At 45.9% G+C, this 24,910-nt stretch overlaps 1 protein-coding gene across 2 annotated transcripts in view; it reads left to right on the plus strand.

Moving 5' to 3' along the window:
• Positions 1–24,910, plus strand: part of HTR4 (5-hydroxytryptamine receptor 4) — a 153,748-nt gene that overhangs the window by 26,882 nt on the left and 101,956 nt on the right. Inside the window, exon 1 of one of the 2 annotated variants that reach the window (XM_029583276.1) lies at positions 3,108–3,391. The exons of the other annotated variant lie outside the window; for it this stretch is intronic. The gene's annotated coding sequence lies outside the window, so the exon portion shown is untranslated. Of the gene's footprint in view, positions 1–3,107; positions 3,392–24,910 lie in introns of those variants that run through there. 2 annotated transcript variants of the gene reach the window in all.

The raw sequence follows: 24,910 nt of genomic DNA on the forward strand, positions 1-24,910 counted from the left end.
GAGAAGCGAGCGACTGCTGGGGATCTGCTAAGCATTACATCAGTTCTCAGCTCTGGTGCCTCACCTGGAGCTCTGTGACCCAGGAGATCGTTTTCTAAGAACATAAGAATGTCCCCACTGGGTCTTTACCAAGGTCCGTTGAGCCCAAGTACCCGGCAGATCCCATAAAGTAGATCCATTACCTCTCACTCTCTCCCGGGGATAGCAGGAGCTTTCTTTATTCTACCTGGCTGATAATGTGTTATGGACTTTTCCTCCAGGAACTTCTCCAAAACTCTTTTAAACCCCACTGTGCTCTCGCCTTGATCGTGTCCTCTGCCAACAGCTGCGCTGAGTGAGAAAGCGCGTTCTGTGATCTGTTGTGAGTCCTCTGGTTGTAAGTTCCCCTTGTTTTAGTTTTATATGAAAGGGTAAATTATCTTCCTTTATTTACCCGTTCCACCCCACTCCTGTTTTTATAAACTCCTGTCCTGTCCCCTCTCAGCCGTCTCTTTTCCAGGCTGAAGAGCCCTCACCCGCGTAGCCTCTCATCATAGGAGAGATGTCCCACCTCCTTTATGATATTTCTCTCTCTCCTCTGCATGTTTTCCAGTTCCGCTCTGACTTTCTTCAGATGGGGTGACCAGAGCTCACACAGTACTAAAGGAGGGGTAGTTGCACCGCGGCTCGATACAGAGACCATATGATATTTTCCGTCTTATTCTTTATTCTCCAACACTGAAAAGTAAACAGAAGGAGAGATTTGATTATGTGCTGGGTCACTTGATTTTTATTTCAGCACATAAGTGGGTCCTGCAAAATCCTGCAATCAGACCTTACCACTCACGCAGAGACTAAGGACAACAACCACAACAGATCAGAACATGGGTGCAGGGCTGCTCTTACGGAGGGGGGGGGGGGGGAATAGGGGTGAGTACCCTAGACCACATAGTACCCCCCAGTCCCAGCACTGTAGTTTCTTGGGACTGGTGCCATCCACGTCAGCTTTCCTGAGGCCCCACTGCAGTTCATTTGCCCTGACCCTGCATCCTGCTAACAACATTTCTGCACATGGGAACTGATTTATAGGGACGTGCTTTCATTTTTAACAAAATAGGCAATGTCAACCAAACTGCCTGCTTGGATTCATTTTGCTTCTAAAGTGAAATAATACAAAAATCCATGAAATTTTGTATTTTTTACATTTTTTATTTAGTGCATATCATGTGAGTGCTCACTATTAGAATTTAAATACTGTGCACTAAATTCAAATTGTGAGCACTAAGTTTATAAAGTGAACACTAAACGAAAAATAAAAAAAACCTATCGAAACACAAAAAGAACAAAAAAGAGGAGGGGGAGGGGGGAACTGAAACAAAATGAAAGTTTTATCCCTCACGTTCCTACAGATCTCTCCCACTGTGAGTGCACAGGAAAACTTGGTCTTTAAATGTTTCTCTGGCATTGAGCTCCTTCAGCTCAGATTCTTCTTCCTGCATTGGTTCGAGTCTAGCTCCTTTGTGCAGAGAGTGCTCTGGGAACGCTTTCATTCACTGCTGAGCAGCACACAGTGGGGTCTGTGTTCAAACCCTTGGGACAATGTGTGCACCGCAGCTTTAAGAATGTCTGAGCCCAGAAGGTGTAAGAACATAAGAAATTGCCATGTGGGTCAGACCAAGGGTCCATCAAGCCCAGCATCCTGTTTCCAACAGTGGCCAATCCAGGCCATAAGAACCTGTCAAGTACCCAAAAACTAAGTCTATTCCATGTAACCATTGCTAATGGCAGTGGCTATTCTCTAAGTGAACTTAATAGCAGGTAATGGACTTCTCCTCCAAGAACTTATCCAATCCTTTTTTAAACACAGCTATACTAACTGCACTAACCACATCCTCTGGCAACAAATTCCAGAGTTTAATTGTGCGTTGAGTAAAAAAGAATTTTCTCCGGTTAGTCTTAAATGTGCTACTTGCTAACTTCATGGAGTGCCCCCTAGTCCTTCTATTATCTGAAAGAGTAAATAACCGATTCACATCTACCCGTTCTAGACCTCTCATGATCTTAAAGACCTCTATCATATCCCCCCTCAGCCGTCTCTTCTCCAAGCTGAACAGCCCTAACCTCTTTAGTCTTTCCTCATAGGGGAGCTGTTCCATCCCCTTTATCCCTGCTGTCAGCACACTGACTGCAATCCCCTTCTCTCCCTCATCATCCTGAGTCAATCAGCATAACTGCATCCTGTGGGTCATTTTTACCATAGATAGTCACTATAACAGTGCTCTGTGGGGTCATTTTGACCTTAACTGGTCGCTCGCTTTAACCATGCATCATAGGAATTGGTTTCAACCAAGTCAGTCACTAGGGCAGCACTTTCTGGACACAAACCAAATCTAACTTTCTTTTGATGTCTGCTCTTTAAATAAACCTATTTTTGCACTGTACCATGTCATGCAGAGTCCTGTAGGCTTGCTCTGCTGCGTGTATGTGTAATGTTTCTGTTGCACCTTCCAGTAACAGACATTCATTGATGCAGATGGACCAAGCATTATTCCTGAGACACAAAATGAGGAAACCCTTTAATACATCCGGTCCTATGTGTGTGCCATTTTGCTGTTTCTGTATATAATCTCCTGTTTAAACTGCGTTACTTCTTACAGTTTATACACACTGCAGATTCAAATCCTGGTATAATCCAGATCCTGGACTGATGGCTCATTAATTTGTGTCATCCTGGCTTCCTGAGACATTAGAAAGCTGAATTTAACAAAATTCTTCCAAATGCAATATCACTGCTGCGAAGTGTGAAAGAGAGGGAGAGGGGGGAGGGCAAATAGAGGGATTGACAGAAGAAGGAGAGAGACACATGAAGAATGACCTGAAATGAAGGACAAAGTTGCTGGAGAGACGGAGACAGGCGCTGGCTCCGGGTTCTGTCTGCCTCCTCCCTGCTGCTGGCAGAGCCCCTTCCGTAACCCCCAGGGCTTCGATTGGCCACCCTTGGGAGGGCAGTGCTCTAGTGCCTGAGGAGGCAGCCTGGGGGGGCTCTGAAAGTGGCTCAGCTGTGGCAGGGAGAGAGGCTTGCCACACTGTGCCTGGAGGGAAGAGCAAGGCTAAACTTTCCTGCAACAAGAAATCTTCCAGAAGGCAAATAAACAGGAGGCAATACAAAGCGAGGGAGAGCGAGGGAGAGAGAGTGAGAGAGAGAGAGAGAGAGAGAGTGTATGTTATAGATCAGCTCTGGAATCTGCCAAGCAAGGAACGTATCTCAGTTTTGAAGCTGCACTATAGCCAGGAACAGCTCCTGCCCCTTGATGTGGAGTCCTCTGTGCCTGGGACTAGCAGAAGGATGGAGAGGACACTGAGGTGGCTGTAACATGTATCAGGGACTGCACAGACCTCTCTCACTGCAATGGTAAGTTCGTGCTTTTATTTGCAACAGCTGAAATTTGGGGAGCTCGGAGTTAGCTCAGGAATCTCATAACCACTGTGGAAAAAAAACAGCAAATATATTTTGGGAGCCCCGTGATTAATTGTTTGGAAGCAGCTGCATGGAGCTATAATGACAGTGGAGAATGTAATCCCCTCCTGCGTGGGGAGAGAGCGTGCAGGTAAATTCTGTTCCTCTGGTGTCCCATTCCCCCTGAATCGAGCATGTGTTGTTAATAAAACTGCAAACTCAAAGGAGCAGATGGGGCAGATCTGTGACAGGTCGTTGAGCAGCAGTTAATACAAACAGTCTCACTGTTGCACTCTGATATTTGTGTTTAATATTTCTGAAAGCCCTTCTTATGAGGATGGGAGGTGAGCTGCACCCTCTCCCTGTACGTACAAACTGTGAATAGAGCTGGAGAAGAAAGAGAAGATTTATCAGAAACAAGGACTGTGGTTGTAATTAAAGCTGGACAAGATAAAGGCATAACAAGTAAAACGTATTCGAGAAAAGGAAAAGGCATTGCCAGCTGATATCTGAAATCAAAAGATCTCAAGTCTGATCCAGGGTCCCACACATCTGGCTTTCGTGGGAATCAGATGATACAATTAGCCTTAGTCTTTAAACATCTGTATGCAGATACATCTGACTATTCGTCGTGAATATTTTGAATGTTCGTGGCCCTCTAGGGCCAGAGCTGAGAACCCCTGTTTTAAATGATCCAGCTACTAGTCCTATGGCTTTACAGAGAGGTTTTAAGCCAATAGAAAGGTTCAGGATGAGAGAATTTAAATCATGCCCTGGTGGATTAGACCAAAAGCCTCTGGAGTCCGGCATCCTGTCTCAGTGGCCAGACTGGCTAGTCTGGAGGCACCCAGCAAATCCCAGTAAGAAGGTCTGTCTCAGAGTAATCAAAGCCTGTCTGGCTAATAATTATTTATAGACCTGTCCTTCAGAAACTTGTCCAAACCTTTTTAAACTCAGTTATACTACTCAACCATATTTTCTGGCAACAAATTCCCTTCATTGTGCGTTGGAGCTGAGAAAAATACTTTACATTTGTTTTATATCTTGTAGCTGTTCATTTCAAAGCCCATCCCTAATCCCGCTCCTTCTCAATAACCCTCTCTGTTTAGCTGTATCACTCCTGTCATATCCGCTCTCTGATGTCTCTTCTCCAGCCTGCGTAGCCTTTCTTCATACAGAGCAAGCTCTCTCTCTGTAATCCTGGCGGTTGCCCTTCTCTGTACGTTTTCTAGTTCAGCTATGACTTTTTCGAGAGGGGGCGACCAGAAATGCAGAGAATGCGCAAGGTGTGGCTGCTCCATGGATTAATACAGAAGGGTTATTATCTTCACAGTGAATCCCATGAAACACCTGAAGAGGACAGTTCAAAGCAGCCAATCCATTTCATCCAGCGTTCACTAGATCTAGGAGAACCCACACTGATGCAATAACCCTTGCCATGTTTGAGATATGTTACTCCTGGTCACCACTTGAGATCATACAGAAGACTTGTCCATAATCTCCTTTATTTTTAACGTTTTCTTCAACAATCATGAACGGCCTCCACCTCTATGATCTGCTTCCTGCTCTCTGATCTTCAACCTCTTGCAGCTCGCTGGAGATCTGAGAAACTAAAGGCATAGTATTGCCAATATTATAGTTATGACTGAGATACAACAGTGCCCAGACCGACATCAGCTTCCATCCCGGTCCAATGCCCCCGCACCCCCCAACCCACAGACCCTGGCCTCCACCTCTCTCCACCAGCGCGGTGGGGCTGGTGATCTCTTATTGCGCAAGAGTGCAAGTTGCACACTGCTGGAGGAGTTTTGGAGGAGCTGCATCCCGCAATGGGGGAGGAGGAAGCCAATTGCTGTGATTATGTGGCAATTGCTGCAGCCATGAAATTGCGAGAAACTGGAAGCCCTGGCTATAAATGCATGTATTAACTCTCCGTTGTGCTTAATTGCCTGGATTTATGGAAACGTCGCGAGATTCTTGCAGTAATGAGGTCACAAGGCTGAGCTTGCATCACCTGACTCATTCCTATGGCAACGGGCTATGATGTCATAAACTCACGAGTAGGACTTCAGTGCGGGCAAAATACCAAGGACTATAGCTGAACTCTGTCACAAAGACAAGCCTCTCTCAAGGGAGCTAATAACACAGCACCTCGAGAGAGAGGGAAAATTACAGGCAAAGCGCATTCCTTTTATAGACTCTGTTCCCCTGCTGTGACCGTCTCTTGTAATCATGAATCTGCATTAAACGCACGAAACATACACAGTGCAAAGGAGAAAAGGGCACATCAGCCCGAACTAGATCCAGAATTTGGGTGTGAGCAGACAGCGTTTCCAGTCTTAGATCCTAGGGAACTGAGCTAGCAAAATCATAGTAAAATTCAAGTTTGAGACCCCTCACAGGGCCGGTGCCATAGGCGAACCTTCAATCTTATAGTTGACACAGAATCTCCCGCTTTTTGTCCTGCTCTACATGCACCTCTCACCCTCTGCTACGTTCTCCCCCACACCCTGTACCCCATGTACAGTGCTCAGTATCCCTTTTCTGGATCCTTCTGCCCCTCATCTCTCCCCTCTGCTTCTCCCTACATCTGGCTTCCAGTAGTTCATTGAACAAAGTTTAAAATCTTGATTCTGGCCTTTAAAACCCTACATAGCTGTGCCCCGCTCTAGCTGAGCCTCTGTCTCACCCCCCAGATCCCGTGCCACTCTCTGCGGCCAATCCCACAAGCACACCTAATGGTCCCACCTTGACTAGTACCAGAGACAGGACCTTCTCAGGATCAGTCCCTTCCGACAACGTGGAACTCCCTTCCCTCCGGCATCAGACATTAAACAAATGTGCTTGTCGTCAGAAAATTACTGAAAACACTGCGTTTGCACCTCAAAATGTAAATTAAGATGCAAGTCTCTGTCAGTACCATTCCCTGGACCTTACATTTTCTTATAATGAGGGACGGGTACTGCACTCTGCTGCTACCACCCACTGAGTGTGCAACTCTCATTGCACTCTGACACCATGCATCTATCTACACTACGGCCATTATTCCATGGGCCCTCCTTTCATTCAGTTTTTCCTGTTATTCTAAATATGACATGATGCATATCTCTATCTGCTGTAACATGCTTTGAGCTCTCTTGATGGGGACAGTATGAAATAAACGATGGTGATGATGGTGATGATGGGATCACCCTCTTTCTGAGCTTGAGGCCATGCTGGACAATTTCTTCAGAGCTCTGGGTCCAGGTAGAATTACGAATACAAAGCACGAGGGCAACCAGGTGGTGATGTGATCCTGACGGGGTGCATCTGGTCTTTATTTAAGCAAGACAGAAGCACTAAAACCAAAAAGATAGTCCAGGCAATGGTAATTAAAGTAAAAACACATATTTATTCAGCTCACAAGCTATTTAGTATTTATAGTCCTGTTGGCAAAGCTAAAGATCCTCCCTGTGCTCATTAAACAAGAACAGGTAAGCTGGCAACGTCAGGGGCAACTGGGCCAGCTCACATCTTCCTGAGCCAAGAAGCTCTCCCGACTGCCAGGAGGAACCTTCCATATGAGGCAGAGAAAAAAGCTGGCATCGTTTATTCTCTGAACGGAAATATCCCCACTGCAGAGGCAAAAGTGAACTCTCCAACATAGCAAATCTTACAGCTCTGACAGAACACATATGGGGAGACCTCGGGCCTCTAGCGGTGAAAAAACTTCCCCAGATGAGGTTGTTGCATGACGTGTTGAGTCCTTGAAGATGCCAAGCCAGCCACAACACTCTCATGTTCTACAGAACACTGCAGAATAAGAAACTAAAATGCCGGAAATAATCTTCATCAAGAAGAAATCTGACCTTCTAGAACAGGGAACTATAAGCTGTACTAATGCCCCCTGCTGGGATAAGGGGCAAACCAATAGGGAAACACAACACGTGAAGCTCAAAATAACACCACAGAACCGAAATCACATCCTATCCTACTTATTTATTAATTCGACCAGATTTGGCTCATAAGACGCAGCTCTATCACTGTTCTGTTGTACCAGAATACAGAAAATTACAAAGAAGGCAATTACCTGGACATGGTCAGAGGTGTCCCGAGTCCTATTCACACTTCCTAAATATTATTTAACGTAGACCCCACATAGAAGTGTTACAAGACCAGTTTGGACGGGCACAATATTTCCATCGCAAGGGAGAGACCCTTACTCTCCCATCATTAGCTCCTCCCCTCCTCTATACCAGGATAACAGGCAGCAACCAACCAAGCGGGGATTTTCCCAGGGCCACTGCAGTAAGAGTCTGCCTGAGCCAGGGGACACTGCAGGAGCTGCTAGCACGGAGCAGACAGATGTGTGCGCAGAAGTGAAGGAAGGCTGCGCAGAGCACTCGCAATCCAGTTAAATTCCCTGTTTGCAAAGAGCTGCCAGTAAGAGTATACATGAGATGTAAAAGAAGCGTAAGCGTCTCAGAAGGGAAACAAATAAAATAAAAATAATTCTACAACCGCTCTCCATTCCCAAGCAAGATCTTTTCCTTCGAATCCATGCCATTCGTGGAGCGCCTGATGTGAACATAGGCGCATTCAAAGTCAGTAAATAACATTTTGCAAAATTGTTAATACATTATCAGCCTAGTGAGTGGGCTTTTGCTGTCAGGAGCACTGTGTTGGATCACTTAATTCAGTCACGTTCTCCCCTGGTCTGAAAAAAGGAGGCTGGAATGATGATTTTAGAGATCGAGTCATTCCCTACGTGCCCAGCAGGGCATGAAAGGTTATCAGAACACAATGTCGGGTGCACACCGGCGATCAACTGACGAAGGAGCAATAGTAAATGATGGCCTTGTGACTGTGGCATCATGGATCTTTAAAATCAGATCCAGCAACAAGAAAACAATTAAAGGAAATCTATACCAAGAATCCTTCAGGTCCTGCTTGTGGCGGGAATTCTTTGCATTTCTTGAGCTTTTAAAGCTCTTCCTAGCATTCGGCAGAGCTGCAGCACAAGAGGAGGGTGAGCAGGGCTGCGATATCAGTCACTCTGCAGAAAACAGGAGAGATTCCTTACGGATTAGCAAGATGATTTGAGTAGCGCCGCCTGCGCAAAATTACCCACGTGCGCGTGTATGTGGGCCACACGCGAGCAGCGCGAATTTTAAAAAGCCGCAAAATACGCGCATATGTACGTGAGGAACGTGAGGAAGAAGGAAGTAGAAAAGGGGCGGCGAATGGGCGGGACCAAGACCCACGCATGTAAGTCTGAATCTTAAAAGTGAAACCCAGCGCGCACGTGCACGCGCACTCGCACGTGCACTCGCACTCGCACGTGCACTCGCTATCCCCTTAGCTTTACTGCTGCTCCCGATGAGGAACAAGGTCTCAAGTTTTAGGACTTATAGGACAGGGTGAGGGGTCCGGGCAGCCGGCAGGATGAAGAACCAGAGGGATCTGAAAGACCTTCCTATTAACTGGACAAACTGGTGGACTCACTGGAAAACTGGGAATGTGCCTCGCTCGAGCGTGTTTTAAAATTTGCTGACGTGTGCGCGTTAAAGCCGACAAGGACCCATGGATGACACATGCATGTGAGGTGTGCTCAAATATCCTCTTAAAATTAGGAGCATACTTACGCACGGTTGTTGCATGTTAAAACATACATGCGTAAGTGCACGCATGACTGAAACTTCTAGCATACCCTCACTCGCATGTAAATACATGCGTGTATGCATGCACACATGCTCTTTTTGAAACTGACCTGTAATTTTAGAGTTCGCTGGGAGTTCACAGTAAAAATTGATGTTCACTTGTCAGATCATCTATTGCATTCTCATTAGCAGCTTTACTAGTGCCAGCCACGTTCCAAGGATAAACTTGATTAACACTCGCTCTGCAATTTTTTAACTGATAATAATACTTCATCCATTTCTCTCCTCATTTCCTCCTTTCACACTCTTCTCTCCTTAGCAGGTTCCTCCTTCCCTCTCTCTCTGTTTCTGTCTTTAAAAAGTTGCAAACACCTTAATTTTTTGTTAAAGCAAAAAAATGTAGACATCAAGGTATAGCTATACATATCCTGAAGAAGAGGGTGCACATATACAGGCTTATGCAAGATGTCTGGGACTTTCTGTGCTATGCTGTTTGTCTCTTTATTTGTATGTAATAGTGAGCACCATGGTGTTGCAGCACAAGACTGTGTGAAATAATTCTTGCCTGAGCAGAGGCTGGAAGTTACCAAGAGAGGAATGAAATACCAGAGGATTTATGTGATTTTTTTTTCTCCCTAATTGCTTTTAAACTCTGCTTGCAAATTCCATCTAATCTGCTCATGGATTTGATCTTTCCTGCTTTTAGTTATTTAATCACATTTCTTAAACACGTTTGCAGAGATAGCCCAAGGCAATTTACAACAAAAATACACAAAGGATAGCGATGAAAACAAATACAATAGTAAGAATAATAAAACTAAGCAATCAACAAAAAACAAATAGACAACCTATAACATACAAAGAAATAAACAAATAGAGCTAACAAAACAAACACAGTAAAATATAAATCTAAAACAGAGCAGCAGGATAGAAAACACATCCTTACCATAGCAGCAAGAAGGCGAATGTTGCCCACATCGAGTGCCAAAAGATAAAACTGTCTAATGTAGCAACAGCAAATTAGGTGTCACCCAATTTATTTATCTAATTTATACCTTTTTACAGATTACAGTTTCAGTTAAAGGCCAGAAGAAGAAATGAGGTAGGGTGTTGATGATGGTTTGGCCTTTAGCAGAATGTGGCCTAGGAATTGTCTCAGCCTCAAGAATGGGTACAAAGGAGCAATGCAGGCATTGGTAAAGAAAGAGAGTGGTGGATAAACGATGCCTGAAACTTTATTCATTCAATTTTAAAATATCAATTACTGGTGCAAAAATGTTATGCATGACATGAGCCCAATGTATAAAACATAATTATGCAGGAGCTGCAGAGAAATTTAGCACAAGAACCAATTGGTACAAACGTGGAAAATTCAATTCTAGCAAATATTTTGCCCTTGTTCTCTCGCACCCTTCTCCACTACTGTTATTCCCAGGAGCAGCTCCCAGCCTGGATGAAATTGCTGGAAGAGACCCTGCAGAACCAGAGGCTGCCAGAGCAGTTTCTGAAGGGTTTTTTCCCACTAAGGATTTGCTTTTATCATTTTGACTATTTCAAAGTGAAAACTGCTCTTCAGAAGATGCCACAGCCAGAGCAGACCAGTAACGTGCACATGCAGCAGACTTCAGTGTCCTAGGGTTCATTCTGAGTTTTCTTAAAGGGAAGTCCATCCTCTGACTATTTGCACCTTAAGAATGGTCATAAGAACATGCCATACTGGGTCAGACCAAGGGTCCATCAAGCCCAGCATCCTGTGTCCAACAGTGGCCAATCCAGGCCATAAGAACCTGGCAAGTACCCAAAAACTAAGTCTATTCCATGTTACCATTGCTAATGGCAGTGGCTATTTTCTAAGTCAACTTAATTAATAGCAGGTAATGGACTTCTCCTCCAAGAACTTATCCAATCCTTTTTTAAACACAGCTATACTAACTGCACGAACCACATCCTCTGGCAACAAATTCCAGAGTTTAATTGTGCGCTGAGTAAAAAAGAACTTTCTCCGATTAGTTTTAAATGTGCCCCATGCTAACTTCATGGAGTGCCCCCTAGTCTTTCTACTATCCGAAAGAGTAAATAACCGATTCACATCTACCCGTTCTAGACCTCTCATGATTTTAAACATCTCTGTCATATCCCCCCTCAGCCGTCTCTTCTCCAAGCTGAACAGCCCTAACCTCTTCAGCCTTTCCTCATAGGGGAGCTGTTCCATTCTCCTTATCATTTTGGTTGCCCTTCTCTGTACCTTCTCCATTGCAACTATATCATTTTTGAGATGTGGCAACCTTAAGTGCTCTCTGACCACACTGGGTCACTACCCCACACCAGGGACTCGGCTGTGGTGGGATTGCTGCTTGGGTGTCCTCTTGGTCAGCTGCAGTGACAGAGGTTTAGTTGGCTGCGTTGACGTTACAAGTGGCTGAATCCATTCACATCTCTTCATTACTCAGAATGAAGGCTGGAAGGAAAGTTATCGATCGATGAAGAGATAAGCTATTTCTATAATTCTATGATGTGAGACGTCTGGGGGCACTCAGTGCGCTCTGTTCCCCACTGCTCAGTCCTCTATGCCCTAAGGCTCTGAGCTCCTGCTGGCGGCCATGATTCTGCACTGCCACAGTTTAAAAGCAGAGAGCCTTGCCTCAGCTTGGACTTGGAGTTAACTCTGCTCCTTGTCGTGGGCTCCATTAGTTCTTGTATCTTAGTCCTAGTCCTCGTTCTGCATTTGGGCCTAGTATCGTGGCCCTCTCTTCTGGTTCTGGTCCATGTTTGTTTGTCCTGTGGTTTTGTTCTGTCTAGTTTTGTGTGCACCCTTTTCTTTCTCTGTCTTAGTGGACGGCACTGGATGCCTTTTAGCCCCTCCTGTAAATCCTGCCGGCCACCAGAACCCGAGGGGGAGGCAGAAGACTCTGATGCCAGGCCAGTCCCAGTGCTCTTTTAGCCTGCTCTGTCTGAGTCCAGCCCTGCTCCTGCTCGGGGGTTACCCTTAAAGGCGAAGGTGCCTAGATAAGAAGTAGATAAGACCTCCCCTTGGTTTAGTTACCAAAGCTAACACACACACACACACACACAGTGCAATGGGAGCAGGCTCTGCAAGCAGCTCGGACTGTTTCATTTTATATCATATTGAAATAAAAGGAAAGGACTTATGGGATCCACGATGGCTGTAGCATGAATGTAACAGGTACACAGAGTTCTGATCCATCCACAGAAGCTGTGATTTCCTTTTGTCTGTATTAAGTTTTCCTCTCCACTGGGATGGTAAAAGGACAAAGAGAAGGTGAAGGTTTATCCCCCCTGAACCTTCACCCTCCCTATAAACTGTTTGGTAACCTCTATAGACAGATTTGATAGCCATGGGACTGGCGTGGAAGCAGTGGGAACAAGATTTGCTACTGGGTTTGGTGTTGGAGTGACCCCTTAATTGGAACATGTGAACAAGAAGTCACTCAGCCCTGTTGCTCAAGAGGAATCCCTTGCACCTGGCCAAGAGATGTATTGAGTCATCCACTGCACTGACAGTAAGCAGAGTTGTGCAGTCTAGCACCTGGGCTGGGTGTAGCATCCACTGCACTGACAGTAAGCAGAGTTGTGCAGTCTAGCACCTGGGCTGGGAGTAGCATCCACTGCACTGACAGTAAGCAGAGTTGTGCAGTCTAGCACCTGGGCTGGGAGTAGCATCCACTGCACTGACAGTAAGCAGAGTTGTGCAGTCTAGCACCTGGGTTGGGAGTAGCATCCACTGCACTGACAGTAAGCAGAGTTGTGCAGTCTAGCACCTGGGCTGGGAGTAGCATCCACTGCACTGACAGTAAGCAGAGTTGTGCAGTCTAGCACCTGGGCTGGGTGTAGCATCCACTGCACTGACAGTAAGCAGAGTTGTGCAGTCTAGCACCTGGGCTGGGAGTAGCATCCACTGCACTGACAGTAAGCAGAGTTGTGCAGTCTAGCACCTGGGCTGGGAGTAGCATCCACTGCACTGACAGTAAGCAGAGTTGTGCAGTCTAGCACCTGGGTTGGGAGTAGCATCCACTGCACTGACAGTAAGCAGAGTTGTGCAGTCTAGCACCTGGGCTGGGAGTAGCATCCACTGCACTGACAGTAAGCAGAGTTGTGCAGTCTAGCACCTGGGCTGGGAGTAGCATCCACTGCACTGACAGTAAGCAGAGTTGTGCAGTCTAGCACCTGGGCTGGGATTAGCATCCACTGCACTGACAGTAAGCGGAGCTGTGCAGTCTAGCACCTGGGCTGGGAGTAGCATCCACTGCACTGACAGTAAGCAGAGCTATGCAGTCTAGCACCTGGGCTGGGAGTAGCATCCACTGCACTGACAGTAAGCGGAGCTGTGCAGTCTAGCATCTGGGCTGGGAGTAGCAGCCACTGCACTGACAGTAAGCGGAGTTGTGCAGTCTAGCACCTGGGCTGGGAGTAGCATCCACTGCACTGACAGTAAGCGGAGTTGTGCAGTCTAGCACCTGGGCTGGGAGTAGATGCTCTGCTGCTGCTGAACTGCTGTGGAGGTTAGAGGATGTCAGGAGGAATCAGCTCTTGGATTGTTTGACTAAAACTCCTCTTCATCTTCCTGATGCAGCCTCTCAAGAAAGGAAGGACGTCTTTTTTTTTTTTCTTCAATTTTATTTTTATTGCATTATTCATATTTTAAATACACAACACATGGAGAGCTACAATGTCACATATTACAGAACTTTTCAACAACAGTAAATTCAATTACAAATATTAAACAGTGTCATCATAGCCTCCATCTTTCCAAGTAATCTTAAGGAAATTTAGAACCCCATGCTAATTTAAATATTGGAGCTTCACATAAGAAATAAAATTTACCTCTACTTATCTATTTCCCTCTTCCATTTGAATACTTTCATCCCCCTTTAATAGATCTTTAAGGGGTGCAATATCTAGATGGTTCTTAAGCTGATCAGGATTAGTAAAGCTATACCTTTTATCTTTATACCTTACAATACATCTACATGGATACTTAAGAGCAAATTGTGCTCCTCTATCAATCACTTCTTTTCTTAATAATAGAAAGCTTTTCCGTTTATTTTGAGTCATTCGAGCAACGTCTGGGTAAATCCTTATAGGGAATCCATAAAATTCTTGCTTCTGATGTTTAAAATGCAACTTTAGTACGGTATCTCTCTCATTTAGAGAGGTAAACTGGACTAATAACGTTGCTCTACTTTCTATTCGAGCCTCATATGATTTTTCTAAGAAATCAGTCAAGTTTAAATCAGGATCTTTTTGATTTTGTATATCTTTCTCTTTATCAGTTTGTGTTTGATAAAGGTAATAGATTTTTGATAACACAGGAATATTACTAATATTATACTTCAAAATATTCTTTAAGTAACTATTAAATAAGTCCACTGGGAGTGCTAAGGGTGTTTTAGGGAAATTCAACAATCTCAAGTTGAACTTCCTATTTTGATTGTCTAGGAACTCAATCCTTGCTTCAGTCTCTCCCAGTGATCTTATTAAGTTCGTTTGTACTCTTTGAACTTCTCCCATCTGTGTTTCTGAAGATTTTACCTGTTTTTCCAAATTAACTACTTTTTCTTCTAAAGAAGAATTGCTTTTTAAAGCCTCTTGTACTGTTTTAGTTAAATTAACTATAGACTTCTGAACATTTACCATAATTGCTCCCAATTCTTCCATGGAAAACTGTGTTGGTATTATAATAGGTATTTCTTTACCATTATCCCGCAGCACATCCCCCCCAAGACTGTACTACTGCCCCATTTTCCCCTTCAATTATTGACAAGGAAATATCCTTGTAATTCACATAAGAATGGTCTCCCATACTGCCAGCAATAGCAGCATCTGTCTCTCCTTTGAAGGGAGGAGCTGGCTTGACTGGGGCACCGGGCGTCAAAGATATTTCTGTGGCCTGTAAGCTTTTCTCCTGCTCCTGGGTTACACTTAAAGCGGCCGCTTCCGGTGTTGGTGTGGAAGATCCCTGGAAACAATCCTTAATACTGGGCTGGATCATCTTGCTAGAAGTGGATGTTACTGAGGTTTCCCTCATTTTTGCTTTCCTCTTAGTATGAGGCATAGCAAAACCAAGCAGTCTGAACACCAAGGAGCCCCAAACGATTATTCCCAGTATAGATAAACAGTTACTTAGCTTTTAAAGGGGTTCAGGTGTTGGTTGCAGCCGACAGAGTCCCGTTCCAATCCGTTCCAACCCGGGCTAAGTCGGGCAAAGTCGCGCGCCCCTTGGCCGTGCGCGGCTTAGCCGTTGTGCCGGCGGCGTTGCGCCGGAGAGAGATGATTTTTATACTCTCCGGCTCCTCCCACGGGTTCCGACGTCACTTCCTGTCTGGGCCTTTTGAAGAAAAAAGACTTCAGGAAATAGCCGCAATACTGCTGTTACCAGGTAATTTTCACGGGCCTCTTACGAGCACCCCAGGCGACTCAGTCAGGCTGCAGCGGCGTTGCGCCGGAGAGAGATGATTTTTATACTCTCCGGCTCCTCCCACGGGTTCCGACGTCACTTCCTGTCTGGGCCTTTTGAAGAAAAAAGACTTCAGGAAATAGCCGCAATACTGCTGTTACCAGGTAATTTTCACGGGCCTCTTACGAGCACCCCAGGCGACTCAGTCAGGCTGCAGCGGCGTTGCGCCGGAGAGAGATGATTTTTATACTCTCCGGCTCCTCCCACGGGTTCCGACGTCACTTCCTGTCTGGGCCTTTTGAAGAAAAAAGACTTCAGGAAATAGCCGCAATACTGCTGTTACCAGGTAATTTTCACGGGCCTCTTACGAGCACCCCAGGCGACTCAGTCAGGCTGCAGCCAGGAAGGACGTCTTTGTTAAGCCAGCAGTTATTACATGGGGCCATAAGATGTGCTGCTGTCGCTTGGCCGTGCGCGGCTTAGCCGTTGTGCCGGCGGCGTTGCGCCGGAGAGAGATGATTTTTATACTCTCCGGCTCCTCCCACGGGTTCCGACGTCACTTCCTGTCTGGGCCTTTTGAAGAAAAAAGACTTCAGGAAATAGCCGCAATACTGCTGTTACCAGGTAATTTTCACGGGCCTCTTACGAGCACCCCAGGCGACTCAGTCAGGCTGCAGCCAGGAAGGACGTCTTTGTTAAGCCAGCAGTTATTACATGGGGCCATAAGATGTGCTGCTGTCGCTTTGGAGCAATTCAGACAAAGAATTTAAATATTCCCAGGATATAGCAGGGTTAATCTCAAATGTATGAATGTACAGAATTGAGGCTTTTTAGGTGGTGGCGCATTCTGGAAAGCTGTCTGAGGTGTTACAGGCTCTGCTTCAGGTCAAGACTGGAAGTGTTGGAGATGCAAGCCAGGTATCTGAAACTGCGGTTTGTAAACATCCCTAAATCTCTCGTGTTTAAGAAGCGGGTCTTGGAGAAGGTCACCCCCATGAACACAGTGTGCAGTTGCCTTTTGTTAGGTGGAGAAGCCCTCAGGGGGAAGGTTAAGTAGAAAGTCATCTCTGCATGGACATTTGGACCTCCCTGAAATACCCGAGGCGCTATGAGTGACGACACCGGCAGGGATTCTCTGCTGCTGTCTGTGGGGCTGGATTAGGACTTGCTGAGCCCCATAGCATTACCAAGAAAAGGTGAAATTTAGGAATTCGGAGGCATGGAGCTGTAGCTTAGGTCACTTGTGCCTAAATCCGGGGCTGCTTCCGCCATCGAATGGCTCTTTTCTATGAGGAAAGAAAATCGGGCTTTCCCCAGACCTTCGTAGAATAACACAAGAGATTTCTGTCTACGTCTTGGTGCAGGAATGTTATGGGGTTTAGCTCTCAGTCGGGGTGGGAGGAGTCACGGTTGGACTTTTGAGCATCTTCTCATTCCAAGGGTTTGCATTGTTGGGATGGGATCCTCGGTTTTTTTCTTCTGTCCCTCCTCCTGCATTCTCTAATCTGGATCCCTCTTCTTTTTGGGAACTAGGAAGGAAGCATGTATGGATTGTTGTATTCGTATGTTTTACACTATGTTGTGTGTACTTGATCTTGATGATTCTAGCTTGAAAGTTGCAGAAATAAAAGTTTAGGGTCAGTTCGCGTCGCGTCTTCCTCGCCACTAATCTCATGCGTTCTTTGCCAGGTGGAAATGGCTGAGCAGGGAGAGCTGACTAGAGCGTCTGTGAGGGGCCGTGAATCCCAGAGCTGCTGCTGCCGCCAGGGTACGGGCCCAGTGTGTGGTGAAGGAGGGCTCACCCCCTGTGAGAGAGACCCAAGAGATTCTGGCAGCGCTCGACATCTGTCCCCCTGCCAGGCTTTAAGAAAATCAAATTAAGGATTTGTAAATAGAATTAAAACCATCAGTGGATTTCCTCCACTGAGACCTTGCGTCATCGACTTCTGCTGCCCCGCTAAGGTTCTCGCTTACCTCCCCCTGCTCCCCAGGTGGGGGTGGGTTCCTCAGTGGGCCGTCCGACCTTGCTCGCCTACTTCTCCTCCATAACTTTCCCCAGCGTAGCTATAACTGGGAAAGGAATTCCTTACCAGCCCCTCTGATTGCTCCTGGGATGGCCTGCGTTCTCTCGTTTCCCCCTGCCTGTTTCTCTCTGACCCTGTCCCTTTCCTGGCACCAGTCCTGCTGGCCTTTGACCTTGAACGAGTCATCTCGTTACCAGCTCACTGCACCGGCGGCCGCCCGGATTGCTTTTGAATTTGTTCCATGGGCTCCTGTTCGTAGCTTCACTTTCTTTCTACTCTGCATTCGTTACACCTCCTCCTCCTCCTGTGTAGATTTATTTCTATTCTCTAATTGTTCTTTAATTTAATGGATAACCTTCCTTTTGATATCTCCTCGGCACCTCCTCAGCTGCCCCTTTGCAGAGCTTCTCAGGCTTCCCAGTTGCACCTCTTTGTTCTGTTGGTTTCCTTATCAGCTGCTCCTGGCGTCTCTGCTGTGTTTCTTTTTCTCTAGTGAATCACAAGCTTCCCTTGCTTTTTTTTGTGCTGTTCTTCAGCCCCGCTGGAAGCTGATAAAGATCATGTTGAATAAAAACGGCACATAAAACAGTTTAATAATGTTAGCGCTAATCAGATGTGTGTTTGGAGGATGTTCATGCTATGATTGAGTGTCAGAGTGGAATTTATGTATTTGTATTGTAATCCGCCTTCATCAGATCTGGAAATTAGTGAAATTAGAATTAATGTCAGATAAATAAATTAGGCCACGTGTTAAATGAGACGTGTCATATTCAGCTCAAAACCCGTCTAAGCATGAAGGCAACACAGAAGGTTGCATCGAAAGCATCTCAAGAATTTGGGAATTAACCGAGGGTGCTTGTCGACATTACTGCACTCCTAACATCAGAGAAACATTTTAAACTCTAATTTTCCTTCCCAAGATACAAAATCGAAAATTTAAGAACAAAACAAACCGTTTTGGCAGCTTGGGGGGGAGAAGGGGGTCCCGGATTGAAGTCCTGGACTATAGCAGGGCTGAGAAGGGGAAACTGCAGCATCGTCCGCCCCCTCCAGCTTCCAGGCGTGAGCAAAGCCCTAGCCCATCTCTCCTCCTGGACCACTTTCATGACGGATGCTTTGTTCAACCAAGGATGACGCGCTACTCCTTGGGGTTGGGAGCAAAATGATATTTGTTAGTAAAACAGATGAAAATTTGCCTGAGTGAGAAATAATCCAATCTAAGGCTGATGGGAACTTTCCCAAACAACTTTTAATGGGATTATTAGCAGAGCAGGTGTTTCTGGCCCGTGTTTACTGCCGCTGTGACTGTGCGTACGGCAGATGCATAAACCAGGGAACACTAGCGCTGAAGTCTCTGCTCTCTTTCTTGCTTCTGATGCTTCCTCTTTGGGATGCATTTTTTACCGCCTTTATATTTTTATGCCTTTAAATGTAAAAGATGCTTTTTTATTAGGGCCTGTTCCCCTTTTTCTAAAAATGTCCTTCTATTCAAGTTCATTCTTCAGCTGTCTGTGCTGTATTCACACTTTACCTGTATCAGTGTGATGCCTGCATGGGGCTCTGCTGAACATCTGCACTTCAGATGTCCGTGCTGTATTCATGCACTACGTGTATCAGCGTGACAGCTGCACAAGGCTTTGCTGAAGATCCACTCTTCAGCTGTCTGTGCTGTTTTCATGCTTTACATATATCAGCGTGACTCTTGCATGGGGCTCTGCCCTTGAGCTGTCCATGCTGTTTTCATGCTTTACTTGTATCAGTGTGTCTCTTGCACAGGGCTCTGCTCTTCAGCTGTCCATGCTGTATTCATGCTTTACATGTATCAGTGTGATATCTGCCTGCACAGGGATTTGTTGAAGATCCGCTCTTTAGGTATCCATGCTCTATTCATGCTTTTTGTGTTTCAGTGTGAGTCTTGTACAGTGCTCTGCTCTTCAGCTGTCCATGCTGTATTCGTGGTTTATGCTTATCAGTGTGATGTCTGTGTAGGGCAGTGAAGACGAACTCCAGTCCTCGAATGCCACAAACAGGCCAGGTTTTCAGAATATCTACAATGAATATGCATGAGAAAGATTTGTATGCTCTTCCTCCATTGTATACAAATCTATCTCATGCATATTCATTGTGGAAATCTTGAAAACCTGGCCTGTTTGTGGCACTCGAGGACTGGAGTTCGTCTTCACAGGTGTAGGGTTTTGTTAAACGTCGGCACAGATTCACGCTACAGTTTTTCTTAGATTCCTAATGGAAGGAGCAGACAGTTTTGATTTTCTGCCAGGTCCATTTATTTATTTATTTATTTGTCATGGTTTTCTATACCGTGCATGGACTTAACCTTCACATCGGTTTACAATCATAAAAAATTTTGCTTTTCATGACTTTGGCATAGCTCAAATCTCTATGTACTACGCAATTCAAAGGCAATGCGAGAATCTTCAAAACTCATGAACTGGCCCGGTACCTCCTGCTTGCTGATCTTGTGCATTGCGAGATCAGCAGCCACCAGGTGATGACCCTCCAGTTTTTAAAAGGCTTGTGGTCAGGCAGTGGGCGACTGGCAGAGTCTATTCCACCGGCTGCCAAAGAGAGGAGCAGGACCCGTCCACCGCTGTGATGGCTCAGGAAGGGAGCAGCACAGGATGGGGTGGATATGGGATTTCTAAAATAATCCTGCTGCTTGTAGGTCACTTCATGGACCAGCACATAGAAATAAGGTCTGTGGGAGGAGGGGAAGATAAGGCTTGAGGAGGTGCTGCCCTCACCCCTCCATCTCCTACTCCCAACCTGGTATCTTGTGTTGTGTTTTTTTTAAATCACCTTTGGGAGCAGAAGTATATTTCAAGCACTGAAAGACTTATTATCTCCACAGCAACGGCATAAAAATGAACACAAAAAGGTGTCCTTAATTCCTTTTTTTTTTGTTTCAACTACCAGCTGAATGAACATTATCAACACTGTTTTCCTGCTTGTGAAATGGAGCAGCATAGCTGGTGAGAGAGGGAGTCAGAGGGGCAAAGCAATCAGAGAATGGAGGAGAGGAAAGATGGGAAAGGGAGAGGACCAGTGAAGAAGAGAGAGAGAGAGAGAGGAAGTTACGTACAGGAGTGCAGAAAAGTCAGGAAGAGAGAGAGAGAGAAAGTTCTCCTCCATCCCAGAGCTGCCCCTGACCTGGAAATCCCCCATCCCCCCAAGACATTGAGCAGTTCTGCTCCTGGAGGAGCTGCAGATCCACAGGCCAAGCTCTCCTGTCACAGGACAAGATTTGTGCGATAAGATAATGAAATTCATGAATTGATTAGGGCACTAGAAGAAGGAAATCTTATTATCAAGTAATGAACTTGAAATAACAAATGCATAATTAGTTTTTCTAGAAACATAAAGATTTATATTGTATTTTCAGCATGTCTAAGTTGATTGCATGAAGTTTTATCTGCACTCTAACTGAGGCAGAGGATTTGGAAGTCTGCAAACTGCGCATGTTCCTAACCCTTGTAGGAGGTAGTGCGCAGGCAGATTTAACTTGCTTGCTACATCCCAATATTCAAAGGGAAACCACAAGGGAAACTCCATGTGTAGCATGTGTGTACAATCCGCCTGCGTAGTCTGCATCTGCCGTTTGCTGCGGGTGTCCACGTGGTGCTTTCCTCTCTGATCTAAGCACGCCCCCAGGAATGTCACGTGTAATGCGGGTACAAATGCGCACTCGCCATGAATTCCATGCACGTGCTCAGGTGCACTGGAAGGGGACAATTTCTGGTCAGATGAGTTGACCCGGGTGAATGGCTTTCAACATTGCCCTCCCCACGTCTGATCTCGATACCCTAGGCCTGGCTGCTCAAGCATTTTCTTTTATACTGCGTCTATGGGCTCTCCCCTGATAAATCAGACGCAGTGAGGTCAATGTTCAAAACTAAACATTTAAATGAATAGCTTGGCTTTACATGGATAACCTGATGGATAATTTGGAGTTAGGTGGATAAGTTGTGAGCTATCCATCTAAATGGCTTTGAATATTGACCTCGGTGTGTCTTACCATCTCTGTGGTCCCTGCCTTCGAATCTCGTCACGTGCACAGAGAGACATTTGGAGTATTTCCTTTCATTAGAAATGGCACACAATCTCCCTTACATTACGTCATACCGTGCAACACTCTTTGTGTCGGCCGAGGGTGCTAAAGATTGAGGGAACAAGACTCACACATGAACAATCATGGCTGGTTCACTTGCCAGCAGCTGTACCCAAGAGAAAAACCTTTTATACATTGGACCCTCCAGGCTTCCCCCCTGCCCCAGGGTGACTCCATCAGGGCTTTTCCATGGTAAGCGTCTTGCTCTGCTCCTCCTCTCTCTCCCCCTGACCACTGTTGCCTGCCTTCCTCCCTTTTTGCCTTTCTGACTTCTTCCGGTCCAGTGGGCTCCGGATGTGTCTGTCAATTACCATCCGCAATACCCCCAGCAAGCGCAGAAGAATAGGAAAAGGTCAAGGCTGGAGGGACTCGCTCTCGTTTATTTTGAATGATGCTCATTAAGTGGAGATTAATGAACGGGGTCCATTGCTCCTCAGCTTTTGCTGTTTCTTTGCTAGAGGCTTGGCTTTACTTTGCTGGGAAATGTTTCTCTCCTTGCCATCTCTCGATAGCAGCCTGCTTTCAGCTTCCAATAGGAAGAGATGCACTGACAGGGCCTCCAGGAATATATGCGGTTTCAATTTCCAAGACTGTTAACTAACTTTAAATTAAACAGACTGTTTCCTCAATCAAATTGTGGAAAGCCTGCTGACCTCTAGTCTTCCTCAAGAGGCGCTACATTTAGCTTCGGGTTTTTTTTTTTTTGCCTCCTACTCGTTGGACTTTGAGCTTAACCAGAATTTGCCCCAAATGGGCCTTGATTTTCAGAACTCCCATTTTTATTCCTTCTCCTGAATACCCCAGTCGTAGGGAGGGTAATTTTGTGACGTTGCGCATAAGTTAGTTGCAAATATACACATATATTATACCAATTTTCAATGGAGACTTACATGCATAAGTCCGCTTTGAAAGTGGTCCTGGAAAACCCGGGCACACACACAGTTACACCTGCTATTTGGTGCGTGCATTTTAATATCCAAGAGTAGACGCGCAAACCCCACCCCTGCCCGAGCTCCACCTCTAGGAATGCCTCTCCCTTAGGAGTGTAAGAATACGTGCACACAATGTATTTGCAAGTATCATTCGCACATTTCTGTGCGTAAAGCACTGCTTTACCTTCAGGCATCCCTTTGAAAATGACCCTCCCTATTCACAGTGCTCTGGCTGAGAGCCTGGTGCAGCACGCTGTTGAGTCAGACATTAGGTGTCACTGTTGAGCAATGTCTGGGATTCCCTCTCTTCTTGGATTGGAGATGACTCTACCTCCGGATTCTGCCAGCCCAAAAAGCAGGAATCCAGTCTGGAAACTGAACCTGGATCTCCCGTGTACAGAAACCGTAAGGCCCATCCAGACTTTCCAAATCTCTTCCTAGTGCGATGCCATAGACTCCACTTGACCTCTGACTTACCCTTCCCTTCTTTGCAATCAAAGCTCAATTCCTCCTGAAGGCTCTCTCCTCGTGTTACTCCCGAGCCTGAGGTCGAGGAGCCTCATGTGGTGACGCTTCCCCATGTATGCTTAGCTGCACAGCATCCCAAAATGTAATCCCACTTTATGTGGCTGCCTTGTGTTTGGAAAGGGGGTGGTTTTGTGTGTAACTTTACAGTTAGGTGCATTATTGGAAAATATTTCCCTAAATGCGAGAGCGGCACTTTACCACTTTCATACGTTCACCTAAGAGGCTGGATGAACCCTACCACTGCCCTGCTTCTTTTCAGGGCCTTTCCTTCTAGTGATGTTCTGGATTCCTCTATAACATTTCAGCTTTCATTAAATATCACAAATAGCACCCAGGCTGTTAAAAATAGCACTTTGGGCAAGCCAGCACTCTACTTCCCACTGCAGGGGAATCACATTTTTGACAATGTTTTCAAAATATTTATTTTATTGTCCATCACGTAGGCCGGAAGAATTAGAGCACATGACAGGCTCTATTGTCAATAAAGAAACACATTGAATGCGTCGCTGGGACTGACTTCCGTTTGCTAACTCTAGCATCATTCATTGCCTGCTTGAGTTTAGAAATTGTGCATTTAGGAAAAGAAGGGTGCAGGGCGTCCAAGATGAATGTGCAGCCTGGCTACTGACATAACCGTTTGCTTGCCTCTGAAAGCACCAGATACTGTGAGAAAACCTGAGCGCACACAAGTGATGTGGGAGACAGTGGGGTTAGCGCAGAGCAGTCCTGATTTCCCATAAGATACGAAGAACAGAACCTGAGGTCTGGGAAGCAGTAACCTTAGCCAGATATTCAGCGGTCCTTAGCTGGATAAGTCTGACACTGAATCCACCAGCAATTTTTAACAACCAGGCTTACCTGGTTAAGTTAATATGGCTAGTGTGGAATATTGGCACTAGCCAGATAGTTTCTAGCCTTGCCCTCAGCCCTACTTCTTATCTATCAGGCCGACACTGTGAAGCCTGCTCAGCTGAGCGCACTGTTTAGCACGCTGGTGGGTGTGCGTTTTGGACACGCGTCCTTATACAATAAGGGGTTTAGTGCGTCCATACTGTGCGTCCAACCCCCCCCCCCCCCGAAACTAATAGCACTCGTCACATGCAAATGCACATCGATGAGGCTATTAGTAATTCTCCCAGATACTGAAAATAAAGTGTGAGCCCGATCCACACAGGTTACGCCCAAGAGCAGCCATTCATTTCTCAGCAGCCCGAAAAAGTGTACAGACTTAATATCGTGGCAAGATTAAGTCAGAGGAACCAAAAAGGTTTAAACAAAAAAAGATAAAATAAACATGTGCCGGCAGGTCAGGATAGGATAAGATACCCCTCCTGCTGCTGTTATGGATTCCTGGACCACGGAAGTTACCCTCTCACTGCTGTTATGGATTCCTGGACCACGGAAGTTACCCTCTCACTGCTGTTATGGATTCCTGGACCACGGAAGATACCCCTCTCACTGCTGTTATGGGGTCCTGGACCACGGAAGATACCCCTCTCACTGCTGTTATGGGGTCCTGGACCACGGAAGATACCCCTCCCGCTGCTGTTATGGATTCCTGGACCATGGAAGATACCCCTCCCGCTGCTGTTATGCGGTCCTGGACCACGGAAGATACCCCTCCTGCTGCTGTTATGGATTCCTGGACCACGGAAGTTACCCCCTCACTGCTGTTATGGGGTCCTGGACCACGGAAGATACCCCTCTCACTGCTGTTATGGGGTCCTGATCCACGGAATATTTATTTATTTATTTATTTATTTATTGAGTTTTATATACCGTCATTCGGTTTCGCCATCATAACGGTTTA

This window comes from Rhinatrema bivittatum, chromosome 18, assembly GCF_901001135.1.
Source record: "Rhinatrema bivittatum chromosome 18, aRhiBiv1.1, whole genome shotgun sequence".
NCBI classification, from domain to species: Eukaryota; Metazoa; Chordata; class Amphibia; order Gymnophiona; family Rhinatrematidae; genus Rhinatrema; species Rhinatrema bivittatum.